Raw genomic sequence first — 25331 nt, 5'->3', positions numbered from 1 at the left:
TTCCTTGATCAATCCCCATTCCTGGGAAAATCCATGAGACTTTTCAAGCAGAACATTCCCAGTGACTGTCCCTGTTGCTAAACCAAGTCCTAACTATTATTTCATGAGATTAGGTTGCATCTCTAAACCTACTTCCAGATGCACAGCAACCTGGACTTAACTATTGTTTTTCTTTATTAGTGTCTGTATAATTTCATGCCTATTGAAATGTCATTTATTATATGAAGACAGCGCAGTGAAGAGGGAGGATGTAGATCAGATTGTGTAATATACCTTTGAGACTTTCCATTGTCAGCACTTGCAAATAAGTACTGAGCATGTGCAAGTAAGTGTGTGACTTTGAGTGAGCAGCCAGAGTGTGAGCATGCAAGTTTATGTAGTCAGTCAGTTTGTTTAATGTTCCTGCCATTCATCCTGATGTATTTGTATACAATAAATTACTCAAATGAACATCCAAGCCTCATCATCCTCTTAATGCACATAAGAAGAGTGACATATTTGTAGTAAAGACCTTAACCATTATGCCAAACCCATCTATGTTCATGACATCAGACATCCTTTGATTATATAAAGCGATACATAGTGCAGCTCTCCAAATATGCATTTGAGAGTTCTATGCAGCTAGTATATTGAGCATCATCCTAACTTCTCTGAGAACGATGCCACGATACAAAACAAAATATAATGGACTTCAGCAGTTGACTTGGTTATTGCTATCATTTGAGGGGTGTCCAGTGTATATCAGCCTGCAAGGAGATATACTGCCACCTGTTTTATCAGTGTTGGCCTGCACTTTTCTTCTAAAGGCTTTCATATGTTGGGAAAAAAAGGTTTCCTGTCATGGTGCCTTTTTCAGACCATGTCCATCTGCTCTGTTTACCAAAATAGCCAAACAAAATTAGGACAGCGTCAAAGCAGTGCTGTTCAGAGGTATGTAGATGCCTCAGTAAGAAACCGCCCTACATAGAAATACTTTGGGCTGTTGAAAACTATGCTGTCTGTCTTGGTACTGAAATATGGTTTCAAAGCAGTGATAACTTACCCTTCCTACCACGATTCAATGCCTACCATTCATTCAGACCATCTTCTGAGGGTGACTTGTTACTGGTGGTGGTGTCCATGTTCCTGCACAGTTCTATCACGCACAGACTTGCATGGCAAGATAGTGTCCTCAGACTCCTCCACATCATAGTAGCTGCCATATCCCAGAGAACTACAGAACCCCTTCTATAACACCTACATCGCATGAAGCATATCCAAACAAGCTTGAGACCCTCACTGTTGACCCAAATAGTGGCCTACACATCTAAACATTTATGAAGATATGTGCATGGATGGAAATGAGGATGCTCTAGCAATCCTAAAAATGCATTCATATGTATTCAGTATCTGCTATTTTTCAGGATTTCAGGTATACATCCATAAACTGGAAGGATCCACAAAACTACAAATAAATATGCGCAATATTCCCTGGATTTCATCTCTCCAACCCCTCTAGACTGGATAGAGCACTTCCTTATCAGGGGCTCAAATCTATTGGACCTAGTCCTCACAGATATAGTGTTATTATTCTAAACGCCTATAGTACCCCATTACTGTTCAGATCTGACCACCATTCAGTGGTTTTAACTGTTAGGGCCCATCCTGAAATGTCTATAAATTATACTACCTTTAGGGATTCTCACAGGCAAAGCTACTGCAGTTACTTGGTGACCTGAAGTGGTTTAAGAGCCATTTCTACTCAAGGACCCAGCAATCAACATTACTGCATTTGCAAAGAGTTTTGGTTCTTAACTCCATGCCTGCAACAAAATATTGGTTCCAGTCTGATGCAACAGCAATGCTAATTTTAGGAATAAATCCTTATGGTGGAATTCTGGCATAAACGAGCTATATAATGGAAAACAAAAAAGTCACTCTTATGAATAAACTGAAAACCTCATGTACCAAAACTGAACCAAAGTGGTTAAACAAAGAACTTCGGAACAAAATCATTTTTTTCTAAATCCAAGTATGAACTTTAAAATTGTCTCATCTGTCAAGGGCAACACAAGCCCTTTTTCAACTATGTCAGAAACCTTAGGAGCAATACCCAGCAATGCTCTGAGTTGATACATAACAACAACATTCACTGAGGACATATCAAGAATACTATCAAATAAAATTATCTCTGGCTTCTCCCTCTTCTCCGAGCTTTCCCTTTGCATGCTCATCATGTCTGCAGTCTCCAAAGATCACCTCTGAGTAAGTCCTAAAAGGTATTTTCTGAGGGGGAAAAAGCTCTCTATGGATCCTTATAATGTGTTAGGGTATTTCCTTCTCAGTATGGAGTACGGTTTCATGCCGGAGTCATGGAAAACTGCTCTGATTTTCCTCCTCCTAAAGGGTGGCTCCACTTCTGATCCTGACAATTATAGACTGATATGCTTTTCTCACCTTATCTGTAAGGTAATGGAGTGGATCAGTATGAAAGTCATAAACCAAGATCTTTGCAGTTTACAATCCTTCAATCTGAATCGGGTCTGGGTTTTTTGAGAGTTGGATTCTGCTGACTTAACTTGTATACTGAAGGAGGGCAAACCGGTACCTTTAGCTTACCTTGACCTGGAAAATGCCTTTGATACCATTCCACACTTGGACAATGTTGAAAAACTAACAAGCTAAATGTATACCATTAAGTAAAGTTCTGGATAGCAAATTGGCTTACAGACGAAACCCATTCAGGACTGGTGTACATACTCCATTAAAAGGTTCATTATTAGTGGGGTCCCCCAGTCTTTGGTACAATGGTTACTTCTATTTGATATTTACTTATGTAATGCCACAGCTAATGTCAGGGGTATTTGTCTGACCAGGATTGCATATTATTGCAGATTTGGAGCTATCAATCAATGCTTGAAGGACTCCTGGATTCTACACTTGGGCCCAACACATACAAACCAAAGGTGCCATGACCATGGTCAAAATCTAAATACTAAAGTGTACTGTAGTTGTGTCCTTTGCAAAACATGACACCCATTCACCTACTACATAAAAGTACCCATCACTCAAAACTGACATGGTTATCAGGGACCTGGGCCATATTGTAGACAAAAACTCTGTTTCAACAACCATATATCTACTGTCAGCAGAAAATCATTTTACTTAACCCAGCTCATTATCAAAAGTTTATCTGCTGGGTTCAAGGAAGTTATCATCCCTGTCTACTACTCCCTTATTTGGATAATGCTTCCTTCAGCATGTACTTGCTAAACACATGATCCAGTTGAAAAATATCAATATTTCCTCACAAAAATGGTTTAGGCCAGAGTTCCATGAGCTAATCAGAATACCTTAAACCTCTAACTCTGCTTTTTGTGTAATACAGTCTCCTACAGTGTGATCTCTGCCTAGCCCACAAGCCCTCAACTGACCCAATCATGTATGACCTCCATGTTTACAAAACCTATAATACCATGGTTTTAAAGAATAAGAATAAGAAAACTTTGTCTCCATCACAACATAAACAGGACCTGATGAAAGGTTAGTTACCTCTCCCAAAGAATTTACTTCCTCTGAAACAATGTAGCGTCCTAACCTTCTTCAAACTCAGCCTAGAAAGATGGATGGATAACCAGGTTAAGGGTACAGTGACAAGTAAATTAAGAAAAAGAGGGAGCAAGTATTGTGAATTGCAGTGGTTAGGCTACCAATGATTGAGCAGTCAGCTGCATAGTAATAACCAATGAATTTCTGAATTAATGTAATGCCTCTTTGAGCGTGCTGTTAATTTAATCTGATGTAACTTTGCATTTTGTCTGGTTCTGTAGATAGCTTTTTTGTCCCTACTTATTATATAAAATAATTTTTGAAATTATTTGATATTAGATGAGATTGCCATTTTTAATAAGTCAAGTAAAGGAATTATTGAAAGTGTTGCATGAGTAACCAATAGAGGCTGTCTGTTGCAGCACTGTGCACAAAAAACTTTGTAACTCAAGTTTCTTTTTCCTTTAATCCTTGATGATACAGAGATGCTATTTTTGTTAAAGCTGGTAATTTGTTTTTACTTTTTGTTTTATGTTAAACTGCTACATATATATTTGCTTTGTTTGCTGCTAGTGGCCATAGGATGAGAGCTGAATTTATCTTGCAACTTTCCTTTGGTGCACTGACAGGTACTGGTAGAAAGCTGGACTAGTTTGATTGCCATTTAGCAGCCTGTGATCTGTCTGGCAGGTAGTTTTGCAACCAGGAGAGGAATGGGATAAACCTAAATTGGCCCTAGGTGTGAGTATGTGTGTGTGTGCCTTCTGTGGAAGGTTGGGTGCTGGGCTGGCACCTCAGCACCGTAAAACTCCACTACCAGTCATGAGCGGACAGGTGATCCGCTGTGGCGACCCCTAACCGGGAAAAAGCTGAAAGAAGAAGATTTGATATTACATGAAAATTCTGTGGACATAGTATTTGAATTTTAGTAGTCATTTATAAGCTGTATTTGGGCTCTCTGCTTCTACTTGCATAGCTAGGTGAAGAGATGCATCTTAAATTTATGTTTTGAGTATTCTCAATTTTCTGGATTGTCTTCTGTCAGATGACTTAAAAATAACTAACTTTTAGGAACAGATAAATCTTATTTGCAGTTCTGCTGTTGCTCTAAGATAAGTATATGCCCCTAATGAATTTCTTAAAATATACATTTGAATATACATTGCATTTATTCTTGACCTTGTAGCCTAGGTTGTTGCTGAAAAAAGCTGTTAAGGATCCAGGTAATTTAAATAAAAAAAATGGAGTTAAACAGAATTCTGTAGTTTAAGCAATGATGGAAACAGATATTCAATGTACATACAAATAAAATGACCACTTTGAAATCTAGCGCTGTCCATTTTAAACTACTTGTCTTAGAGTGGGTCACTGTATTAGTAAGCAGAATTCAGTATCCCCAACAACACTCCCTAGCTCGTTTATAGTATGCAGAAGTTTCCAGGCAAGTTAAGGATATAACGTCTCTGGCATGGATCTACATTGTACACCTCATACGGGAACATCCAGTGGCATTCTTGTGTGTGCAGACCAATTTTTATTTTTGTGAATCACAAGGCCACTTACTCTGTGACAGAATTTAAGCCCAGGGATTCAGCTGCTTGTCTGCACGCTCATATCCTGTCATTCTCTATCATAAGCTCGTGATAAGGATAAGAGCAGAGTGACAAGTACATTTAAGAGCTTTTATAATATGACTCACCACTTGCATCACCACTGAAGCGTCATACAAGGCTCGCAGTACTGCTGCTGTTCTACCTATCTGCTGGTGAGGCTTTTGGTCCCACTTTACTCCTGAACAAGATGTCAAGATACTCCATGAGAGGTAACTGCTTCCTTCTCACCTGCAGATGGTAAACCAGTCTTTTCCATTGAGAAAACTGTTGCCTCTGATTTGAAGGTGCTGATTTTCACACCAACAACTTCCCATTTAGGAGTGAACCATTCCAGTCCTCAACAAAAAATGTAGTCACATGAGGCCAAGAAGGCAATGTCATGCAAACATAAAAGATGCAGCACTCGCATCCACAGAAGAGATGCTCTGAAAATCTGAAATGAGCCTAGATATTTAACTAAGAGTCATTCCTAGAGACATTAATTTATATTTGTTTATTTGCCACCCCTCACATTGTTCTACTCTGTGTTATATTTGTTACACTTTTCACACAATTGGCTTATACACCCCAAACAGAAAATTTTGTGGTAACAGTACTTGGAACTTTTACTTTACTGTGCCATAGGACACCAGCTGCTTCAAAGCAGTTTCTCTAGTCATATGCTCTGTCTCTCTCTCTCTCTCTCTGTTTACCCATTTCTGTAGTGATTCATAAGCAACTGCAGCTTTTTTACATTAGGTTATTTTTCATAGTAGGTGATGCCATTGCATCTACTATCATGGTCACCACTAGTTTTTCACCCTTCCCACCATGGATGGTTCCATCTCCACTGAGGTATTGGTTGATCTAGTCCCCATGTGTTTACCCACTTTTGTTTATCTTATTCCTTTAAGATTCTAACAAACTCCTTCTTGCTGAAACTCCTCTCAGCATTTTTTCACTCTGTTAGGGTCAAGTCTATTTTTCTACACTGTATGGGCTAAAATAGTAAAAGTTAAGCAAAGACAGGACTTCCACATTATATGCTACCTATATTACAGGTTTTTTTAACCCAGGTCCCTTTCCATTTTACCTTAATGAGGACTAAAACACCTAACCTGATGCCCATTCTAACAAATGTATCACATTCATCTTTTTTATTCTTAGTTGCTAGATCTCATTTCATGCCATGTCTCCATAGGTTTTAAACATTTACTTCTTACTGTCTGTTCCTTTGATGGTGTGCCTGTGATTACTTTGTGACAAGTTGAGCCTTCCTTTCTATTTTTCTGGATTTGCTCCCTACTTATTTCTATTTTCTCTGTACCACTAGGCCCATGGAGTCATCTCTTCTTTCATGCAGTCATGTCCTTTGTTAGTTATTAAGCTTCTCCTGGACCAAGACATGCAGTACACATCCCGTTTCATGTGACCCCCTTCATACGTGGGCTATAAGCTCTTTGAGAACTTCTTGCATTTTAAGCATCCTTGGTCTTTCTCTTTTTGATAAGCTAATAGTGAAAGGCATGTTTCTTATTACCCCTTTCAAGGGCTCATTTTCTCTTGAGACCCAGTTCTTAGTGGAAGAATCTGATTGCCTTTCACCCTCCAGTTTCATCACCCTTGTGGAAATGAAAATTGCCATTCCTTCTGTTGATCTTTCATGTCAAACTGTTGTCATTTAAGTTTTACTTCCCCAAAGGGTTTGACCTTTGGCCATCTTGCAGATACCTCAGTAGATCTTAGGATCCCCAGCATTTTGTAAGGTCCAGTTTTTCTGCCACTTCTAAGAGGCAGAAAGAGGAATGAATGTACCATTGTTGGGTTTCAAGGTTTGCATTTGGTTGTGCTGGTTCAACTCCAATCTAATTTTTATTTATTTATTTTTTGAATTGTGATCCACTTCCAAATCCTTCCCTGCACCTTAAGCTCCTGTAGCACTGAGAGTTTTGGAGTGACAAGGGATTATTTCACCGACTCATGACAAGATTAGTTAGTGATGTGGTCAGACATTTAGTACTTGGTTTGGCCAGATTAGGGGTGCTTTAGCTCCAAGATGGAGTACAAGTCTTTATCATAGCCATTTCCCTTATAGGTCTCCTTTCAACTGAGTTCATCACATTCACTATTGACAACTTGATTTTATTATCTTTGGCTTTTGCTCTCTTATCTTTAAAGTTTTGAAACACTCACTTCTGTTTAGACATCTTTCCTTTGTCTCTTCCATTCATTGGCACATTTATTATCAGTCTTAATAGGTCAAGTCGTTTTCCCCTCTTTCATTGTATTGCTTCACATTTTTTTTACTCTTGCCTTCATCTGAGACCTCACTGGCTCCTGACATCCTTTTACTATCTATTGGACTAGCTCCTCTTAGCTAGGATTTTTCATTTATTGTATATTATATGATAAAATTCTTAATGCTCCTTATCAGACAATGACATCATCCATCCTTTCAGATTTTTCTTGGCCCAAAAATACTTACCCTTTTTTCACGTACCCTACATTATTTTTGCCCACCTACTTATTTACTAGATGGTTCTCTGAGTGACTGAAGGTTTAATAGTTGAGCTGTTTTAGCTAAGGTTTGTCCTCACCGTAGATTCTCCACTATCAACACTATTTTTTCTTGATCACCCTTGTATTTGACTTTGAAATGAAGCAATCACATGGCTTGTTTGCAGTCAGAATGACTTGCATTTGCATTCTATGTTGTGCACAGTTTACTCTCTAGTCCTTGTTAACCATCTGGTCTTCTTTTCTCACCCACCATGCACCTTTATTTTTTATCACAAAGCTGTCACTGTAACATCATGCCCTTCTCGTGCACTGTTCCTGAAATGCATCCCTCTCACATCTCAGCCCTTTCCATTGTCTGCCCATTGACTACTAGCCTAGGACAGATTTGTTTTCTGTGCAAATTTCTCTTTTCAAATTAGGCAGAGTGATAAGCCTCTGCTGATCTAAATACTTCTGCTAGTGTTTGCTGCTTTTATCTTTTCAGGCCTACCTTATACAACAGAACCATGACCCATTTTCCATCATATTATCCAGCATTCTGGGCCTCTTATTATCTGACCTAATAATTTTGAATCTGGTTGTTCATCCACTGAAGAATTATACCATAGGTTCACCTCAATGACATTTTACTTCTAGCCTCTGACCATTTTTATTATGCATTTCTTTTGGATGAGAACTTTGAAGACAGCTTACTATATCTCCATTGCTTCTCCCATTTCTTCAAGAACTGTTGTATGATGAAAATTGTACTTATTTGTGAATGTTTCCTTGATTTTCAGAATGTACTTCATCACACCTCTCAATTTCAGTAATTGTGATATTTGGCAATATATAAAACATTAAAATGCAGTTGCTCTGAAATTACGTAAATGATCACAAAAAGACATCTAAATATTTTTTTTTGCAGAGGCAAGATGCTTGTACCATTAGAAGAAGCGCATGCTCCTTAAACCTGTATAGCATCTCCACAGCTGCACAACAGTGGTGAAAAGAGTAACTTCTAGTAAGTGTGTCTACTCTGTATTTATGCTAAAAATAACAAGCGAGTCTTGGCATACATAAGTTTAGTAGGGGTTGTGTTCTGGGATAGTACTATATTAATAAATGTTTTATGTTTGTCTGCTTTTGACTGTATATTATTGTTTAGATAATTATATCTGACAATGGTAATGTGTGCATTTATAACTCTGAAATATCATTAAAATACATTTGGGAGCATAAACATGAAAACTAGATACAATGGGGATAGTAAACTTCGTTAGACAAACTGGGTTATTTATAAAAGAACAAAAACTTGTAGGGCAAGTGATATTTCTGTATTGTTCAAATGTGATGAATTATTTTTGCACCTTTGGCATGAGATTTAAAAGTAAAAATTGTGTAACAGTGTGGAATGGTGTGCTGTATGGAAATGAGTATTTAAAATAATGAGACAATGTAATATATAATGATATGAGAGCTAGTTGTATTTAGAATGCTTTGCATATCATAAAATGGTGTCTGTAAAGAAAACTAATATCTGAATTTGGGAAGGTACGTGTCTCCTTCTATCCACACATGGCTAAGCAGAAGTTTATATTGGCTGGAAGATACGTTATAAATTGTGCAAAAAGCAAGGAAATATGTTTGTATGAATACAGTTACTATGTGGAATTCAGAAAAACTGGTGCCCCCCCCAAGCATGTGCACTTCAAAGAGGAATACTACTGGAATACCAGCTGGCCCTGATGGATTAGACTATGGGATAGTCACCATGTAACTACTAATGGTACTGTACTCTCAAACACAGACGTACCCCCCCTTCTAGAATGTTCAACACTATACTATGCTAAAAACATACTAGTACAGAAAACTACCTACCTACCAACTAACTCTTCACCATGGCAGTAAAATGCCTACCAGCAAAGAAGTTACCTATGGTCAGTCTGTATTATGTGGTATTCCTTAGCAAAGAAGGTACAGCTAGGTACTTCATAGGGCAGACCTTTATAGACACAATGGATTTGTCTTGCTATTCTGTTTAATTCTTTCATGTTACTTAGATTCTGCCACCCCAAGTACAGGAGAAGAGAATGATTGTTGTCGAAAACTGTTGCAGCACTATATTATTTTTAAAGTTCAAGATGAATAAAGTGAAGCTTTAGTAGTAAGTAAATATATCCGGCATGACATAGAAAAGACAGAAATGAAGGAAGGGCAGCTTGAAGAGGGTGACTGAGTGAGTTACCACCTTTATTATCCTTGAATAATATTACAGGTAAAGTCTTACCTGTTTGCCTATTAAAAGCACTTCAGAGATGAGATCTTATGTTTTGCAGATAAGGTGTGAAAATACCAGATTTATATTAGATGAGAAATAGGATGGGGATAACTTAGAGGTGTGTTGATTAAAGAGTGAGTAGTTCTGCATGGTTTTCAAATGTTTTTTACAGTGAATGTTAAGTATAATATAAAGGATTATGAGGAGGACTCTGACTGAAACCATGGAATTATGTGTTTGAGTCATAGATGCCAAGAAATTCTCCTCACGACTGATGCTCTTCCTTTTTGTGGTTATATTAAATGAATATGCTACTGGATGATAATGGTTATGGTTTAAACTCCTGGAAACTGGAAAATTACAGAGCCAGATCCCTTACTAAATAAAACAAACTTCGCTCAACAGTTCAAATCCTGCTTCATCCAAGTAACATCTGCAGTCCTAAAGAGTCTAACACATAACCCATTAGATAAACATTTGCTCAGAATAGTACTTCAGGTTTTCTCTTCAACCTGTCCCAGCTGGTACCACAACTGAATCTTATAACATTAGCAGCTGACCAACCTCCTGCTGAATACTTAAAATCAGTCATAGATGCCATAGCCTATCCCGTACTAATAGTAATCAAAAGATCTATATTAGAATCATATGTACACAAATTATTGTAAAAAAAATGCATCATCACACTACATAAAGGGAGGAAAATCAGTGCAATTATCCAACCATCAACTGATAGCCATATTCTGTCCCTTGTCAACAATCCTTGGTGTGTGTGTGTGTGTGTGTGTGTGTGTGTGTGTGTGTGTGTGTGTGTGTGTGTGTGTGTGTATATGATATATATATTCTGTCCCTTGTCAACAATCCTTGGTGTGTGTGTGTGTAAAAGTTCATGTTATATATAGTTCCCTCAAATTTCCACATTGAAAGACTCTGTCACACATTCAGTATTAGTAATTTTTTAAAGTTAAATCCATTGCAAATAAAAATGGATCATATTAATTCATTAAAAGATCATCTTGGTGTATAAGTATGTATACCAGCATATTTTAACCATCCTATGTCAACCTTCCTAGTTGAAGTGTGTGTGTGTGTGTGTATGTGTTCCATATTTTGCCCATTTGTTCTACATTATGAGGGCAAGTGTTCCTCATTTTGGACATGTGTGTGTGTGTGTGTGTGTGTGTGTGTGTGTATATATATATATATATATATATATATATATATATATATATATATATATATATATATATATATATATTCTGTCCCTTGTCAACAATCCTTGGTGTGTGTGTGTGTGTGTGTGTGTGTGTGTGTGTATGTATGTATGTATGTATATATATATATATATATATATATGTATACATGTTCCCAACTGTTATATTTCCTAGATATTGAGCTACTGTCTTCCACCTAGCATGGTTGCCACCCTTCACTTAGCCATATTACAGCTCTTCTCTCCTTCCACAACATAATAAATCATCTTGGAGACAAAGGTAACTAGCTTATTCTATATTACTGAATCTATCAAAAGCATTAGATATAGTCTCCAATACAAAACTACTACAAAATTACTGTCCATCGGTCTCTCCACCTCTACCCTAAAATGATTTAAAAACTATCTCTTAGGACGTAATGTGTCAAAGGGTAAACATGTTACTCATTCTTCTTATCCATAACCACTGGTGTTCATCAAAATTCAGTCCTAGGTTTCTCTGCTCTTTAATATTTTTATAAACAACCTTTCTACTGTAGTAGGACATAGCTCCCTGGTTTAGTATGCAGATGACTCCACTCCAATGTACTCTGTTCCAAATATGCTATCACTACAAACTATTACATAACAACCCTATTCCTCCATCATATCTTTTCATAATTAATCTAATTTTCTTCAGAACCCAAGCAAAACTAAAATTCTCCCCAAAACAAGACTTTGTTCACAAAAAATATCTTTACTGTATCATCCATACAAAACACTAGACTTGAGGTTGTAACATTTACTAAATTACATGGGAACATAACTAGATGATCTAAAATTTGACCTACATACCCAAAATATCAAAATGACCCATATAAAACTCTATCTCCTCTTCAAAACATTTCTCTTTCACCTCATAAACTAGAAAGACTACTACCTTATATTGCTAGCTCTCTCCATTGCCTCTACCCTTCTCATAAAATATCAACTCTTCCTTTTTAACTAAACTGGAACAATGTTATAATAACATTTTGTAGCTCTTTTTTTTACATATTTAGATAAAAAATGCTTTTATTATGCACACTAATATTTATTTATTTAGCAATCTATCCTTTGACTGGAATAGTCCTACTAGGCTAGCAGCCTCTTTACAGAGGAGATGAGAGGTAGTATTTATATTTATATTTATAGAGGGATATTGGCCAGGCATCAGGGAACTTCCCCTACTCTTCATATAGGGACATGCTTTGTGGATGCACTTTCTGTTTCTATTCCGAGTGTGAAGGTGGCTTGAAGAAACAGGAAGGTGAGTTCTATCCAACGAGAGATGGAGGTGTTAACAGATGAAAAGGTCAGTGATGGTATGGGAGTTAGTGCAGCAATGAATAAGGAAGAAGTCTGGAGAGGGTGATTGATAAACGGATACGCAGAGTAGTAGAATGTAAGTTTGGAGATGAGCAGTTTTGGATTCGGATCAGGATGCAGCACAACTGACCCGATGTTTGCATTGAGACAGATACTTGAGAAGAAGCTAGAAATGAGGTGTGTCCAACTTGGCATTGCTAGACTTGGAGAAAGCATATGACAAGGTCCCAAGAAAGTTGATCTGGGCAGTACTGCGGTGGTTTGGAGGTAACAAATAAAGCTGCTGTATGCAGATAATGTGGCAGTACAGGCAGACTTTGAGCTAGAACTTCAGCAAAGGATAAGAGAATGGAATGCAAATCTGAAGGCACATGGCATGAAGCTAAGCACAGATAAGACGGTGGTAATGGCAGCAAATTGAGGAAATTAGAAGAAGCTGAGAATAGAGATAGGGAAGATAGTGGAACAGGTAAACAGCTTCAAGTATCTGGGAGAAATAGTTGAGGAAAAGGGGAGTCTGAATGAAGAGGTCAAAACTAGAATCAGAGGGGCTGCAGCCAACTGGCATAAAGTATCAGATGTAATCTATGACAGAAGAATGCCAAAGAAGCTAAAAAGTAAGGTGTATAAGACAGTGGTGTGACCAGTACTACTGTATGGTACAGAAACCTGGGCAGTAAAGGCAAAACAGTTGAAGAAGCTAGAGATGATGGAAATGAAGTGCCTGAGAAAGGCGACAGGATGCACACTGTGGGACAGATGAAATGAAGACAAAAGAGCAGAAGCCAAAGTAGCTCCGATTGCAGAAAAGAGCAAAGAGAACAAATTATGGTGGTTTGGGCACACGTGTAGAAAAGCAGAAGACAATCTGGTGAGGAAGATTTGGGACAGACAGGAAGAAGGTAAGAGGAAGTGAGGACATCCAACAAAGAGGTGGATGGATTGTGTGAAAGAAGATCTGCGACAGTCAGGCATGAGTGTTGAAGAAGGCAGGAGTGTGGCACTGAATCAAGAAAGTTGGCAACAGTTAACACCATACCCCGACCCCATGTAGAAAAATGGGAAAAATGGGGCTGCTGCTCATGATGAATAAGGAAGAAGAGTTGTCTTGTAAGGAACAGAAGGAGGTAGATGGTGGATCAGATAAGGCTGTAGATAAGAGTCTTGATTCTAAAGAGATACTTCAGCAAAGCTTTTTCAATGAAGAGGTAGCAGCACAAAATTGTGTTGTAACAACCCCCCAGTCAGAAGGGTTGTGGGATGTTTAAAGGGAATTATTAACCAGATTGAACCAGAGTGTTAAGCGGCAGCTTCATGGGGTGAAATTATGGAGAAGATACAAGAAGATGAGGTTGCTGAGGACATGGTAAGGAAGAAATCCTACACCCAAACAGTGAAAGAAGGAGAGAGACGAGTTGAAGAAGTGAAGGAAGTGAAGAAGAAATTTGTTATAAGGTTAAGCAGTACAAAAGAGGACTTGAAAGATATGAAGTATGGGACATTGTAATTGCACCACTGGGTGTTTCACCGAGGAGGTAAGAGCCGTTATTCTTATTAATAAAGAAATGTACTCTAATATATTCTTTGAAACAGTACTGTTTATGGAAATTTTTTTAGAATGGTATGAAGAAAAAAAGGACTGAAATCCTTGGAGTATGTGATGAATGCATTTCATACAGAAACCAAAGCAAGAGTTTTGACGCAATTTAGCAAGGAAGTTGAGAAAGAGGACTTGAAAGAAAATTTAAAGACTATATGTAAAGATGTTATGTACACAACAAAAATATATGATGGGGCTGGGAATGTGGGCTTATTTTGAAAATGGAAAATGAAAATGTAATACATATTCTTGTGTGATTAATGTGAATGGTAACAGAGGGTTTGTTAAATACAGAGAGCAGCCAAAAACATGTTTTTCTTTGGAAAAGATAATCACTTGATTAACGATTGCGATAAAAAAAATTTTTGTTGTGGCAAAACAGGGCATAAAGTAAAAGTGTCACATGAAATGTAAAAAAATCTGGAAAAACTGAAAATACACAGGTGGATTGTGAAGAAACTGTAGAACTTACAGGAAAATAATATACACAGGCTCCTGTATATTACATAGATAAAAATATAGAAAAGGAACAAGAAAGACAAGTTAGTACACATGAAAGAAATAAAGATAAATAATTGAAGGAAAAATGGGGAAAGGGAAGGAGAAGAAGAGGTGCTTGACTCGAGTCCAGAGGAATATGTAAACTGGGAAGTAGTGAGGGGGAAAGAAGAATTCTATAGGAAAAGGGGTGAAAGAGGAAAAGAAAGTTTAAAAGTGTAGTTGTGAAAAAAAGGCAAAGGATGAGAGAGGAGATAGTAATTTCACTTTAAAGGCTGAAGACCTTAAAAGAAGATTTGGTGTTTTAGGATGGTGTGCTTCACATGATATGTATATAATTATATTTGAAGATACTAGTATCTTGACAGAAGAAAGGCTACAAACTGAAGTATTATTGGGTGGAAACTTATGTAATATGGGAAAAGATGCATAATCAGGAAAAGGTGTATTATGTCAAGAAAACATTAAAAGCTTAGGTTTTACAGTAGTAGAATTGGGAAGACTAATAGATTTAAGATGGAAAACAAATGTTTGTAGAATTATTGCAATATATGTATATGTTACAAATAAACAGAGATATGTTTAAAAAAATTATAAACTATGTAGGTATTAATATGGATATAATAGTCGGGGGAGGGTTAATTGCAATTTAAGAATAGGAAAAAAAAAGTAGTAATGTTAAAATTATACATGAGATAATGAAAAGTGAAAAGCTTCTGTAAGTCCAGTGTTTATTACCCCACATATTTAGAAGTGAAATTAAAACCAAACCTGATAATTTTTTAGTATCTAACAGTTTAAAAATGTTGCAAAAAGGGATAAAAAGGACAGTGTTTTTAGATCATGTAGGTATATAGATAGAGGTACATGAGAAAGAAGGATACATAATAGGTAAAGGTGTCAAGAGGCTTAATGAAAAAGGGTATGAAAGAGATTAATAAACTATGGAAGGATCATATAGGTATGGGGATATTTATGAAAATTGGACCAGCTGGTGGATAACTTTCAAAGAAAAATATAAAAACTGTATTTTGGAATGTCAAGATGAAAAGATAAAGGGAGAGAAATTAAAATATAAGCAGTTGAGTCCAGAAGTGTTTAAAGAAATATTGAGGGATAAGACAGTTTTATGAGAAAATGAAATATAGGATATAAATCAGGAGAAGGTTAGGAGACTGTTATACAAAAAACTATATTTTTTACAAGGAAGAAAATAAGAGGCTGCACCTTACTTGAATAAATTAGTAAAAAGGAATAAAAGAATAATATGGGAATTAAAGAATAATTAAGGAAAAAATAATAACTCAAGATGGAATATTTGAGGTGATTAAAAAGTATATAGAGAATACTTTTGTAAAGAAAGGGACAAAAGTGAAACAGAAATGGATATTTAAAAACTAAGTAAAGAAGATAATGAGAATTTAGAGGGAAATATAAACATGAAAGAGCTAAATGAAACATTGAAAGTTCTCAATCTGGATAAATCTACAGGACTGGATGGTACTGAATATCATATGTACAATGATATGGACAACTGGCAAAAGTGTTTTTTTTGTGGAGGCACTAAATGAATGGCTAAAGATAGGTATGTAGATTGAGATATGTATTGGGATCATGACATTTCTATGAATAAAAGGAGATAAAGATGATATAAAAATTGGAGACCAATAGTATTGAATAATACAGACTATAAGCTATTTATGAGAATAACTAACAAAGTAGATAGGTTGCTTGACTATACAATTTTTGGTAGAAAGGGGAAAGGAAGTCAGGATTTATTATGGATAGTAAAAGAAGTAATAGATGTCATAAATAAAAAGGTGGTGGGAGATTTAAGTCGGGCATTTGATAAAATATGTAATGAATTTTTATGGGATATATTGGGAGTTTATAACAAGTGAAAAGATAGTAAAAGTAATTAATTTGGCATATGAGAAAAATAATGAAACATTCTAAATGGATAGTTAAGTAAGGAAATTAAAGTGGGGTGACTGAAGAGACCATCAAAACATTAAATTCTTAAAGATACTGTGCTTATGTATAAAGAAGGACAAAAGTAAATGTTTTGGATTCTTGGGAAATATAGAAGATATACAATTTAATATAGAGAATATACAGTTTATATACATATACTAGGAATAGTATTTTGATCAAATGACCACAACAGAAAACAATGGGAGACTTTTTCAGGAATTAAGAAATATATGCTCATTTTGGAAGTAATACAGAGAGTCGTACAAGAAAAAAGTTTATTTGATAAATTCTATTCTCTTAGGCAAGTTATCTTATTCAGCAAGCATTTATATGATTTCATCTAATTATGAAAAAGAGATTGTCTATTGTATTTTCGTTTATATGGAGGTCAAGGTTAAATTCAGTTAGAAGGGGGATTTTGTAGTAAAGGAAGAAGGGGATTCAGGTTAATTAACCCAATTGTTTATGCAACTTCCTTGAATTTGTATAGGGCCTTAGTGAGTTATAAAAAAGGGAATAGGAATTTGACAAAACATTTTGTATGTCAAATATAAGTGCTTTTGGGAAAACATGGAGATATGGAAAAGTTATATGAATGACTATATAAGGAATACCAAAACAAAAGCTTATGGAAATTGAATGTAAACATTGTTGAAAAAGAGGAAAGAATGGTATTTGAGTATTATGAAAGAAAATTATTTTTTTTTCCCTGGAAAATGTTAGAGACAGAATAATGCTATTTAAATGAGATTTATGTGGTATAAGAAAATATATGAATGTAAAGATTTTTTTGTGTGGAGATTATCAATAGGTAAAATACCCATTAAAGCTAACATGCCTTATAAAAGAAAGCAAGAAATATGTATTCATTTTGGGGAACTTGAAACAACAGAATGTGTTTTTGAAATGTTCTAGAGTAAAGACGTTATGGGAAGAAATATGTAAAAACAAAATGTTGAAAGGTTTCGAAAACACAAACGTGAACATGTCTGAATTTGGGTATTATGCTAACAAAAAATGAAAAGAAGTTGAAAAAATTGATAAAATATTTTTTATTTTGTGGACATTATGGATTGAGAGACTTGGACTTAATAAAGTAAAGTTTAATGGGAAATGGATTTTATCAGAGACTTTGAGGAAAATGTGTTTTTGGCTTTAGAAAAAAGGGTGGGGGGAAGTGTTTTAAATCCTTTTCTTCCCTTGCCCAGACATCTCCCTCAGACCTCCGCATAGTGTGCTTGCCACTTGAACAAATCTTGTTCCTCACAGTCTGCTTTTTCCAACTCTACTACATCCTATTTACTGTTTGGACAGTGGTTCCTGCAATAATCACCTGAAAACCCACTTCCTGTCAACAAAGATGAGTTTTTCATTACTCTCTGTTAAGTGATGGCCTACAGCTTTAACTTTTCTATTAGTATAGATTTTGTTAGTAGTAGGGGCATGCACACTTCCAAATAGACACCGAGGACAGCCCCATTCAGCCCCATTCTCTGTAGCGTTTGTTTTATCTGTTTATGCCTTTAGCTTAAATTATTGCCATTTTCCCCTTACACCACTAGATGGCAGCATAACACAAGCCATATTTAATGCATACTGCTTACATAAGTTTAAGTTAAGACAAATTCAGATCAACTTACCTGCTAGCAGGCATCCCAGTGTTGTACCTGCCTGATTGTTTTTCAGCACTTCTGCCTCTTCCTGCTGGGCTAACCTGCTCCGTTCACCCTTGCTGCACTCAGGCTCAATCTGGTCCCCTTCCCTACCCCCATTCCCACCACACTCACTTCAATTACATTATAGCTAACTGGGATCCACCTACCCTCCAATCACAGAACTCCTCTGCCACACTCCACCCACCCACTCATCACACCAACTGACACACAACCTTCTTTATTGCCACCACATACTGCACCCCTTCTTCTCTTCTTACTTCCACCTCATCTCATATCCCGGCTCCACACTCTTCCATTAAACCCACCTCTAAACACCCATAACTGCCCATATTCACACTCACTAATTCTAACCTAGCATTTCTACTCTCCTAATTCTTACAGCCTTGTTAAATCCCACAGTCCTACCTATACAACCTACACTCGCTCACACAGCACAACTCTCATCCTAATCTTCTGTCATTAAACACTACACAGCTATGCTTCTTATATTCAACATCTTTCTTCTCACTTTTACTTTCTACCTCTCTCTCCTTCTTGGACTATCATCAATTCAGACGACCTATCTACCTCCCCCACTCTCCTTCTAACATCACCCCACTTTCACATCCTCCCTAGCTATTCTGCAATATGTTGTAGTCTTTATAAAACTGATTTAATCTTAGAAAATGATCCTCCTCACCACATAACACAGCCTTCCTTACTACCAAGTCCATGAATACTTCCATAATCTAAAAAAGAAGCCACTACCTAGCACTTTCCCTATTCTCTGTAATCTAGTCCTGTGTGGTGATATACATCCTAACCCCGGCCCATCTCCTCCTGTTTGTAACTGCCCCAACTCTACTAAATCCTCAAAATTCAGCACAATTCACCTCCAAAGTATTAGAAATAAAATTCTTCAACTACATGCATGGCTGAGTCAACATAAATCTGATTTCACCGCCATCACTAAAACCTGGCTAAAACCATATACAAAGATTCTGAATTTCTACCCCTTAACTACTCCTGCCTCAGAGCTGACAGATTTCATAAAAAAGGTGGAGGCATCTCTTTACTTTTCCCAAGTACCTTTACAATAATTCCCTATTCTAAACCCATTCCCCTCTTTTCCACTGCAGAGCTGCTTCTCACCTTCCTAAAACTAAACTACTTCATAAGCCTTTGCATCATAGTCATTTACATTCCCTAAGGCAACAATACTCCTATTCTAGAAGAAATTCTTGCCTGGGCAACTAACAACATAAAAAATTAAACTATTATTCTAGGTGACATTAATATCAATTGGCTAGATATCTCCAATAATAATCCGTCTACTAATATCGACCTTCACATTTACACTCTGCTAATCTCTGACATCACCAAACCAGACAACAAAAAAAGCAAAGGCTCAGTCTTGGATTAGATCTTGGTTACTGATACTGAAATTACCTCCTCCAGCACACTCCCTGACAAGTATTACTGACCACACTCCAGCATTCATAATACGTAAGCCCACCTCTATACCAAACATTCACCAATTTCGACATACCAGAGATCTATCCCACTTCTCCTCAAATACCTTCAATGACCTACAGAACACTAACTGGAATCCACTGAAATTTCTTCCACTCAATGAAGCTGTGGGATTCTTTAATTCTACATTTCCCAGGATCCTAAATAGTCTTGCCCCACTCCGGCTAAAAAGAATTGAAGCAAAACACACTTAACAGGCTTTCAAAGTCTACAAAGCATGTTCTGTCTTCTAGGGACAAAGCGTGTCAAGCCTGGCAAAAAAATAAAACACCTTTAAACCTCATGCAGTTCAAACAACTTCACAATCAGGCTAAATGCTTAGTTGTCAAAAATAAAAAAAGAATACTTCCAAACTATCCAAGACCAGCGTAGACGAAACCCCAAGAAATTCTAGGGAGCAATCAACTACCTACTCCACCCAGGTGCTAACAATATTCCATGACCAAACCCAGAAAAAACTCACCCAGAGATAGCCCCACTCTTTAATACATACTTCATTGACACCATTGTACTACCTTCCCACCCATCAACCCAAACCCACAAATAACACTATGAAAACATACCCCTTCAAATCCTCTACCTATTTTTTCACCATCACCCATTCCCACATCAACCATCCAAAACCTTCTTCATAAACTAAAGCCATGTACCAATGCCCCAGGTAACTTACCTGCAGAGTACTTACAACTAGCAGCCTCCTCCATTTCAAACCCCATCAGCATTCTCCTCAGTAGGTCCATTCAGGAATCATGCATACCTGCTATCTGGAAAAAAGCATTTGTCCTCCCTCTTCATAAAGACGGCAGCAACTCTGACATCTCAAACTTCCATCCTTTCACCATTCTTTCCCCATCCCTAAAATACTAGAGCAGTGCATTCATACCCAAATCCTAAGTCATCTAGTAAAACACCAACTCCTTTCCCTCGCTCAGCATGGCTTTAGGCCTGGACATAGCACCACCACTGCCCTCATTTCCTTCTTGGACACAGTAAATAGAGCTTAAGATGCTGGCTCCTTTGTCTCTGCCCTCTTTCTTGATTTATATTTCCCACTCCCTACTGCTTACTAAACTCTCTGACCTCAGCTTGTATCCCCCCTACCCTACAATGGCTTACTAACTATCTCAACAATAGGCAGCAATCTGCTGTATGGTAGCACTCTTCTTCCCCTTTCATCAATACAAATACAGGTGTTCCCCAAGGTTCAGTTTTGCCCTCTCATTCAGTATATTTGTCAGTAACTTTCATACTACTCTTACCCACTGTTATGTCATCTAATATGCAGATGACTCGACTCTCATCTGCTCTTCTAAATCTGCCACTGTGTTACAGCATCTTACCCAAGAAGCTTTACCTCCATCGAAACCTGGATGTCTCAGAACCATCTTGCCCTTAACACCAATAAAACAAAACTCTTAATATTCACCCCTATAAAATCTAGCCCTGTTGACAAGTCACTACTCACAGTTCATTCCCAAATCAACACTGTCATCGAAGTTGTCCCTGGTACCAAATTGCTAGGTGCCATCATTGTTAACAAATTACCTTCTGACCTTCACAGCTACAGTAATATATAAAAAAAAAACATCAGAAGCTAGGTGCCTCTTAGCCTCTCTGCTAAAAAGTCCCTGGCATCATCCTTTCTGCTTACAACTCTGCTATACAGTGCTCCCATCCTCACCAGTCTACAATCCTCCTTAAAAACTAAACTTGACTCTTGCTACAACAAAGTTGCTAAATTTGTTACAAATGCAAAATTTTATCCCCACCACTGCTCCTCTCTGCATCAACTAAAATGCCTAGAATCCCCTCACCATCTCACTTATCTACAACTACCACAGCCCACAAGATAATCTATTGACCTGAAATCTGCCCTTCTCTCTCCTCCATACTGACCATATACCATCCTATTTGCCACCTCAAGTCTGTAAACAAAATGCTACTGTCTGTCGAGAAACCCAAGCTCTCAGCTGGCTAAATGTATTCTCATACTGTCTCCAAGTTATGGAATAATCTCCCTCCTTCACTCAGGCCTATCAGAAATCCTGCCTTCTTTAAAAAATCCCTCAAATTACATTTCTTCTCTCACTGGCTATGCTCCTGTACCCCAACAAATAACCCCAACTCCTGACTTCTCTGTGTGGAGTCTCAACTTTAACAATTCAGATACAAACATCTCCTCTCCTTCTCTCTACTTGCTGTGTCATTAACTTGACTCTTCTTCCAATAGCTCTGCTGTCACCTCCTTTCTATCTTGAAGTTAACCCTCCTGTGCTAAGAATTATACAGATATATTTATTCACGTGTTATTTAAATACTTGTCATATTTTACTGCCACATTTATACCTGATTGTAATCATTATCACTCCTTTTGCTATTATTTTCTTTACATGCAAATGTACTGCTCATAACACTAAGTATTATTATTTTACTTTTGTATGTAATTAATGTGGAGCTTTTCTCCCTGTGCCTGCACTGAAAATGGGGTCTTTATAAGCCCAGTGAACTTTCCCGGTTAAGGAATGCAATAAATAAATAATAATATGAAATTGTTTTGTATTTTACAAAGGTATAAATATGTCCTATGTAAATAATGCAAATAATATATACTAAGTAAATAATGTATAGAAGTGATTATTCTCAATAAAGAACCCGTGCTCTGTTAGGAATGCACACATCCCAGAATGCACACATCATATACCTGCCACAGTGGTGGCTGGGAGGATGGTGCATGATGAGAAGATGGTGGAAAGCATGGTGCACACCATGTTGTGGAGAGTATTGGTGAGATTGTGGAGGATTCAAAAGTTGTTTTTCAGCAAAACGTTTTTGCTGAAACTGGAAACCGGAAATGTGGAATTAGCAAGTGGCCCTTGTTTTATTACAACCTTCCAGTCAGGAGGGTTGCAGGATAGTGTATTGAAGGAAATGATGTCGACAATGAAGGTGTCTTGGGAAGACATTAGGGAAAAAATTCCAAAAGAAGAAGCAGAGTCCATTCTGAAATGTGATAGTGGAATGGAAAAGAAATATTCTGCTGAAAAAGTGAAAGAAAGCAGTAGTGCAATAACAGAAAAGAAAAAGGTGGAAGATAATGTAAAGCAGAAGCATGTGGTGAGAATTCAGAATAAAAAAAAAAAAACTGGACAGGTATGAAGTATGGGTCAACTTGATGGTTCCTTTGGGTGTAAAAGCTCAAGGGCAAGACCATTTGTTATTAAGAGACATTCTGTGACATTTTGAGACTGTTTTTGCAATGGAAAATTTTCTTGGGGAATATGAAAAGAAGAAAAACTGTAATCCTTAGAAATTATATGCAATAAAAGCATACAATAAAAGCATTTAACAGAGAATCAAAGAAGATTCATATGGAATTTCAAACAGAAGTAGAAAGAAAGACTTGGAAAAAAAAACGTAAAACACTTATGTAAAGAAGTGATGGACATTGTAAAGGATTATGATAAAAGGGGTTTATGGACTGGTGGATGGGGTTATAATAGTGTGTTAGAGAAAAAAGGACAAATTATACATATTCCAAGTATGAGATATGTTGAAGGAAATAAGTATATGGTAAAATACTGGGGACAACCCAAAACATGTGTTTGTGTGTGTGTGGAAAGACATTTGATAAATAACTTTGATAAAAAGAAATGTTATATTTATGGGGAACTGGGACATTATACAAGCAAATGTGAACTTAAATGTTATAAATGTAACAGAATTGGGCATTTGTTGATGGATTATAAAACAAAAACTGATAATAAGGGAACTTAAGAAAAAAAAGAATAAAGCAAAAAAATAGATGAATTCTCAGAGATGGTAGAAGTGGAGGATAAACTAGATAAAGACAAAGAAAAAAATATAAGAAAATAGGGGATGGTTCTGAAATAAGTAGTAAAAGGGAGAAAAGAATTGTATAGGTACAAGATGGAAAAAGAAAATTTAAAGGGATAAGTATAAAAGAAAAAAGAATGGAAATGGATGAAAAATAAAGTAAAATTATTTCTAGAAAGTTAAAAGGGGAATGCAATACTTTGAGTGCTTTCTTTAAATGTGAATAGTACTAAGAACATAATGAGAAGGCTAGATGTTTTGGAGTTGTACTATAAATGTGATGTTGATGCAATTATATTAGAAGAGATTCAATGTAATGAGTGAAGAAAGGTTACACACTAAAAAAATTATGGGGGGTGGTGAGGAAAGATATTTTGGGAAATGAACAGTGTTCTGGTATAGTGAAAAGATTAGATATACTTTTAGTAAGAATGGGAAGATTAACTATGGTTGATTTAAGTTGGTAAGAACAAGTATATAAAATTGTAGCATTATATGCTCATGTTACTTGTAAAGAAATGGAAAGCATATTTTATCTGATTCTCAGCTGTCATGATAAATATGAATATTAGAATGATAGAAGATTTTAATCAGGATTTAAGAGAGAAAAATGTAAAAAGAGAAAAAATATGTAAAAAAAAAAAGGAAATGTAAGAAAAGTGTCAAGTTATGAGCTGTGGTAAATTCTTTGGGATAAAAAAATCACGGACTTACAGGAGTAAATACAGAACAGAAATAAATACTTTTATAGTATCAGGACTAATCAAAGGAGAACAGAAAACTAATCAGGACTTTCCTAAACATCTTGTAATATGGATAGAGTGGAAAATAAAAAAATATATAAAAATAGACAAAGGAATAAGCTGCTAAACGAGAAAGCATGGAATGAAGAAGGAAACAGGTTAGTAATAGTCATGGAGGTATCGTATTGCTATGAGAGCATTTTATAAAAAATGTCTTTATGGTGGATGATTTTTACGGTAAAATATAAAAGTGGCAGTGTCATGTGAGAAAAGAAGAAAAAAAAGTGTAGTAGAGTACATAAAGCTGCATTAGAAGATTTAGAAAATGATGGGATATTTTGATTAAAAAATTGTATATAAAAATCTAGAAAAGATTAAGGAGTTGTTATTCAAGCAAAGATATTTCATGCAATGAAAAAGAGAAGTAGTATCAGCATATCTAAGTTGATTAGCAAAGGAAGATAGTGTAATGAGAGAAATAAAAATACAAAAGGAGAAACAGAACCCATGAACAAATTATGAATACTTTTTATTAGAGTATGTACAAGACATGTTTAAAGAGAAAAGAAAAAATTGAAAATAATATGGCAAGTTCAGTTTTTACATCAAGAAAAAAAACTTGAAAAGGAGATTTCTATATACGAGTTAAAAGTATTGGGACACTTGAATAGAGATTTGGCTGCAGATAGAATATGAAATGTGTAAAAAAAAAATAATGGAATGGTAAATATTTTAAAGGTTTTAAATGGAGTAAATGAAGGTTTTACGTATAAAGAATTATGTAGCAGAATACTTACATTTATTTGAAAGAAAGATGATAAAAGTCAATTAACTGGAGATTGATAGTACTAAATAATGATGACCAAGTTCTTTATGAAAATAATACAGAAAAGATTTGAAGTTAAGATGGAAAGTGTTATAGAGAACAGGAAATATAGTATAAAAGGGAAGGGATGTCAATAATTAGTAATGATAGTGAGAGAGACTGTGGATGATATTATAAATAGAAGAGAAGACGCCAAATGTATGATAGG

General features: G+C 36.3%; 1 long non-coding RNA gene across 1 annotated transcript in view; it reads left to right on the top strand.

Annotated features, from left to right (window-relative positions):
• Positions 1-25331, top strand: part of LOC122790287 — a 602600-nt gene that overhangs the window by 158241 nt on the left and 419028 nt on the right. The window contains exon 2 of the long non-coding RNA XR_006362980.1: positions 8548-8643. This is a non-coding gene — a long non-coding RNA (uncharacterized LOC122790287). The remainder of the gene's footprint in view (positions 1-8547; positions 8644-25331) is intronic.

The sequence above is a fragment of the Protopterus annectens genome, chromosome 16.part0, assembly GCF_019279795.1.
Source record: "Protopterus annectens isolate FY-2018-M chromosome 16.part0, PAN1.0, whole genome shotgun sequence".
NCBI classification, from domain to species: domain Eukaryota; kingdom Metazoa; phylum Chordata; order Ceratodontiformes; family Protopteridae; genus Protopterus; species Protopterus annectens.
Note: the sequence above shows the minus strand (reverse complement) of the source record. Positions and strands in the feature narration are given on the sequence as shown.